We start from the raw sequence: 6,000 nt of genomic DNA, 5'->3' as shown, positions 1-6,000 counted from the left end.
TCATTGGAAGGACCGATGCTGAAGCTGATGCTCCAATGCTTTGGCCAAGTAATGTGAAGAACTGACTCATTAGAGAAGACTCCGATGCTGGGAAAGATTGAAGGCAGGAGGAGAAGGGGGCAATAGAGGATGAGATGGTTGGATGGCATCACCGACTAGATGGACATGAGTTTGAGCCAGCTCTGGGAGTTGGAGGTGGACAGGGAAGCCTGGTGTGATGCAGTCCATGGGTTCATAAAGAGTCAGACACAACTGAGGAACTGAACTGAACTGAAGAATGATAGTCAAGCTTTGCACAGTGGCAGTATCATAACCAGTGAGGTTTACAAGGTGTGATCATTGCTAATTGAAAAAAAAAAGATAGACAAACTTAAATGTAAAATGTAAAACTATAGAACTTCTAGAAAACAATGTAAGAGAAGATCTTCAGGATTTAGAACAGGGCTGGGAACTCTTAGACTTGATACTCAAAGTGTGATTCATAAGAGGGAAAAATTGATAAGTTCTAATTTATCACACCAGCCTTTGCTCTGGGAAAGAGTCTGTTGAAAGGATTCAGATAAGCTATTTACTGGAAAAAAATGTTTGCAAACCAGGAATCCAACAAAGTGCTTATATCCAGCCTGTTTAAAGAACTCTCAAAATAACAGTAAAGAAAAATTTGTTGGGAAAGCGGGGGTATTTCCTGGCAGTTCGGTGGTTAGGACTTTGCACTTTCAGGGCCAAGAGCCCGGGTTCAGTTCCTGGTCAGGAATGAAGATCTTGTGGTGTGGCCAAAAAAAAAAAAAAAACCAAAAACACCCCACACCTGACAAGCTGTTCAATATCATTAGCCATTAGGGAAATGCAAACTAAAACCATCTAAGATACCATTACACACTTAGTCATCGGAGTGGCTAAAGGGTAACCTATGGACAATACTGAAGACGCAGAGTATCTGGATCCCTCAAGTCACTGCTGTGAGGATGTAAAGTGGTGCAGCTTCCCTGGAAAATAGGTGGGCAGTTCCTTTCAGAACTAAACGTGGACTCACTGTAGGGACTCAGCTTTTGAATTCTTGGGCGTTTATCCCAGAGAAGTGAGGAGTTATTTCCATGCTGAGATCAGTACACAGACACTCATAGTGGGTTTGCCCATGACGGTATCCTTCAGTGAGTGATGGTTGAGCAGACTGTGCTCCATCCATACCATGGACACCACTCAGCACCAAGAAGGAACGAGCGTCTGGGATGTGCTGCAGCTTGTGGAAATCTCAGGGAAACTGTGCCAAGTGAAAAAAGCCAGTTCTGAAAGCTTACATACCTTGTGATTACATGTATGTAATATTTGTGAAGTAATGTAATTACAGAGATGAAGATCAGATCGCTAGTTGCCGGGTCAGGGAATGGGGGACAGGATGGGTGTGGTTATGAAGGGCTGATAGGAAGCAGCCCTGAGGGAAAGGCCGAGTGTGAGTGAATGTCTTGGGGGGGCGGTGGTTGTGGTTAAAACAAGCAGCATAGAGCAGGCACCCATGCACAGACAGCTCATGAAATCCAGACAGTCTCTGGTTGTCCAATGTGCATTTTTGGTAGCAGCGTTGTCCTGGGGATATGTTTGGTGTTGACCTCAGTGTGGTCAGGGTGAAGGCAACATGAAACTTCCCTGTACATTGCTTTGCAGTTTCTCCTGAATCTGTAATTGTTTCAAAATGAAGAGTTTTTTTTAATAAAACAGTGGATCTTTTAGATGTAGCTCATTTGATGAATTTATAGATGCAGACAACCTGATTAACAAGCCTGTAGATATGAAGTGGGTGGACATTTTTGGAGACGTGGAAATGAATTACTACAAGTCTGAAAACCTGCTCGTTTTTGTTGAGAGGGAAGCTTGATGTCCTGTGGGCTTGACAAAGGCAGGCAGGTATTATAGGGAAAGGAAACAGAGTAATGATAGTAATATCCTATGATGTCATGGAGCAGAAAGGAACAGGACATGTGTGTGTGTGTGTGTGTGTGTGTGTGTGTGTGTATGGTAGTTAAATAGTAGTGGCTCAGATGGTAAAGAATCTGCCTGCAATGCAGGAGACCCAGGTTTGATTCCTGGGTCAGTCAGGAAGATCCCCTGGAGAAGAAAATGGCAACCCACTCCAGTATTCTTACCTGGAGAAGCTCATGGACAGAGGAACCTGGAGGGCTACAGACCATGGGATTGCAAAGAGTTGACATGACTGAAGTGACCTAGCATGCAGGAAGATAACTAAAACCAAAAATAGTCCAAAGGTCCGTGAAAAAATGAAAATGATACATAACAAAACATCTGCTTACTGAAAAAGAGGCAATAGAGGAGGAACAGAGGAACAAAACACAGAGTCGTATAGAAAGTAAATATCCAGATGGCAGAGATACTTCCAACTAGATAAGTTATAAAACTAAATGTGCATGGATTAAACACTCCAATCAAAATTCACAGATTGTCAGGCTGGATTTTAAAAAAAGTCCGTTAGATTCAAAGAGGTTGAAAGTAAAAGAATGGGAAAGACATATCATGCAAACAGTGATATTATTACATATTTCTCATGTATCATTTTTCTCCTGTTAATTACTACTGATTGCCACTCAACAAATTCTATTGTTTGTTTTATTTAAATAATAACATTTATGTAACAGAAAGAGAAATAATGCAGAATAATATAATTTCCATAAGTACCTATTTTTTAGGTTAAAGCAATAATATGTGTATAATTACTTATTAAATGTTATATTATTATGGTTTTTTATCTGTTATTGCTGTGTCCTGGACTGACTCTCTAAAAGTTGGTCATTACAAGAATAGCTTCTCTTAACAATAGTCGGAGAAGCACAAGTTAAGTCCAGCTGGAACTGTGCTTCCGTTGTGGGGGATGGGGATGGTGAAGAGTAAGAAAGTACTTGGATATCTCTTTGTTCCTCCTGACACTGCAATGTGAGGGGTGACCCTGAGAGGTGTGTTTCTCCCTTAGTAAGAGAGCATTCTGGTTTTAGTACCATATTTTAAAGGTATTCTTTTAAAATTATTTATTTATTTAGCAGAAATTAACACAGTGTTGTAAATCAACTATATTTCAATTTTACAAGTATGCTTGAGTTATCTGAATATGGCCTCGTACCTAACAAAAGCAGGAGTATGAAAAAGAAAAACTGGAAAAAGAAATGAACAGACATTATTTCTGGCACATACTAAGAGATATATAAATATTTGTAAAAAATTAAGTGTTAGTCACTCAGTCATGCGACCCCATGAACTACAGTCCACCAGATTCATCTGTCCGTAGGATTTCCCAAGCAAGAATACTGGAGTGGGTGGCCATTCCCTTCTCTAGGAGATCTTCCTGGCCCAGGGATAGAACCTGCCTGGCTCTCCTGCATCGCAGGCAATTCTTAGTGTCTGAGCCACCAAGGAAGAAATATTTGCTGAGGATTAATTAGTGAAAAAGTTGGCTTAAAGCTCAACACTCAGAAAATGAAGATCATGGCATCTGGTCCCATCACTTCATGGGAAATAGATGGAGAAACAGTGGAAACAGTGTCAGACTTTATGTTTTTGGGCTCCAAAATCACTGCAGGTGGTGACTGCAGCCATGAAATTAAAAGACGCTTACACCTTGGAAGAAAAGTTATGACCAACCTAGATAGCATATTCAAAAGCAGAGACGTTACTTTGCTGACTAAGGTCCGTCTAGTCAAGGCTGTGGTTTTTCCAGTAGTCATGTATGGATGTGAGAGTTGGACTGTGAAGAAAGCTGAGCGCTGAAGAATTGATGCTTTTGAACTGTGGTGTTGGAGAAGACTCTTGAGAGTCCCTTGGACTGCAAGGAGATCCAACCAGTCCATTCTGAAGGAAATCAACCCTGGGATTTCTTTGGAAGGAATGATGCTGAAGCTGAAACTCCAGTACTTTGGCCACCTCATGTGAAGAGTTGACTCATTGGAAGACTCTGATGCTGGGAGGGATTGGGGGCAGGAGGAGAAGGGAATGTCAGAGGATGAGATGGCTTGATGGCATCACTGGCTCGATGAACGTGAGTCTGAGTGAACTCCGGGAGTTGGTGATGGACAGGGAGGCCTGGCGTGCTGCGATTCATGGGGTCGCAAAGAGTCGGACACGACTGAGCAACTGAACTGAACTGAACTGAATGAGTGAATGAGTGAAAAGTATGTGAAGTGTTGCTACATTTTCCAATCCAGCTAATTGTGTAGACTGTCTCTAAAAGGGAATTAGGAGAATACAGATTAGAAATCTTTTTAAAATCACTGTTCTTAGTTGATTTAAATTGATTATATATATAGGAATATCCTTTTCTGTGCTATTTTAGGCTCCTGTTCCTTGCTGACTTAGGATATCAGAGAAGTGAATTTGGCTTTGTCAGAATGTTTCCAAACAACCCAGCCAGGAAACCACACCCTTTCAAAACATACTCTCACATACAGATTTAAATTAAGTTGGATTTTTATGTGTTTTTAATTTGCCCAGTTGTTATAAAACTTTTCATTTTATATAAATATGTACTCTTGTGGAAATATTAATCACATTTAACATTGAACTGGTCTAATGTTAGCTTTTCATAGAAACAAAGTATATGGTTTTATAATATGTATGTTTCCCAATCTTGTAAGACCTCCAAATAACCACATCCCACAGTGGCCTCATGGCCTCAGGAATGAAAAGGATCTTCAGTTTTTGACTGTTCAGATCACTGAAAGTCACGGCTGGAAAGGGTCTTAGAATTAATCCAGCTCTGCCCCACCCACACGAATCCCTTGGAGTCAACCCCCATCTCACACCCCCACTGCTGTGTAGATAAGGAAACAGTCCCAGAAGACCTTTTCCAGATATTTCCATCACGTTCTCTTTGATGCTTTCAGCATGTGTGTCCACACTTTGTTAGCCAAAGAGAACATTTGTTTTAGTTTTAAGTAGAAAGATAATGAGTTAATGGCTTTTCCTAGCCCTTTGTGTGGCCCTTTCCAGAAGAGAAGGCAGAGCTGCCAGGAGCTCAAAGCCTCTCCCAGGTGAGGGATATGTCTGGGGCCCTTAGTTCCTGGTGTACCTTCACCTCAGCCTCAGATTTCCATATGTCCTCTGTAAGTGTAATTTCACAGGTAACAAAGCAGCCACCACTTAAAAAAAAATTTTTTTTTAAAGTCTGTTCTTCCCCAAAATATTGTTAAAGTTGCATAATGTTGATCCAAATCCATAGTCCATAAAAGCTTTTACAAGCATTTGAGTGAGTGAGTGAAGTCGCTCAGTCGTATTCGACTCTTTGCAACCCAGTGGACTGTAGCCTACTAGGCTCCTCTGTCCATGGCATTTTCCAGGCAAGAGTACTGGAGTGGGTTGCCATTTCCTTCTCCAGGAGATCTTCCCGACCCAGGAATCGAACCTAGGTCTCCCACATGGTTTACAGCATTTACTGAATAATAATTTGCTAATTCAAAATAGTATAAAATATAGTTATTTACTTTCAAGATTCTTGTGCTTTAAAAAAATGTACTTATAGGGACCTTCCCTAGTGGCTCAGTGGTAAAGAATTTGCCTGCCGATGCAGGAGATACGGGTTTGATCCCTGATCCAGGAAGATCCCACCTGCCACGGAGCAACTAAGCCTGTGCGCCACAACTGTTGAGCATGTACTCTGGGGCCTGGGAACCACAACTGCTGAGCCCAAGTGCCACAACTACTGAAGCCCGTGCATCTAGAGCCTGTGTTCAGCAACAGAGAACCCACTGCAATGAGAAACCTGTGCACTGCAACTAGAGAATAGCCCTGGATAACTGCAACTAGAGAAAAGTCCCCATGGCAACGAAGATCCAACACAGCCAAAAATAAATAAACAAACAAACAAAAAATGTACTTACAAAAAACCATACTGCACCTTTAAAAATATAAATGAAGAGACTGGATAAATTAGCATGTAAATGTGGTGGCAAGGGTGTGAAAAGTGATTCTAATGTACTGAAAATAGTCATATTCATCAAAAAT

At 41.2% G+C, this 6,000-nt stretch overlaps 1 pseudogene; it reads left to right on the top strand.

Annotated features, from left to right (window-relative positions):
- Window positions 1–287: 287 nt before the first annotated feature.
- LOC128067143 (uncharacterized) lies at window positions 288–414 on the top strand (annotated as a pseudogene).
- Window positions 415–6,000: the final 5,586 nt, after the last annotated feature.

The sequence above is a fragment of the Budorcas taxicolor genome, chromosome 21 (assembly GCF_023091745.1).
Source record: "Budorcas taxicolor isolate Tak-1 chromosome 21, Takin1.1, whole genome shotgun sequence".
Classification (NCBI taxonomy): domain Eukaryota; kingdom Metazoa; phylum Chordata; class Mammalia; order Artiodactyla; family Bovidae; genus Budorcas; species Budorcas taxicolor.
Note: the sequence above shows the minus strand (reverse complement) of the source record. Positions and strands in the feature narration are given on the sequence as shown.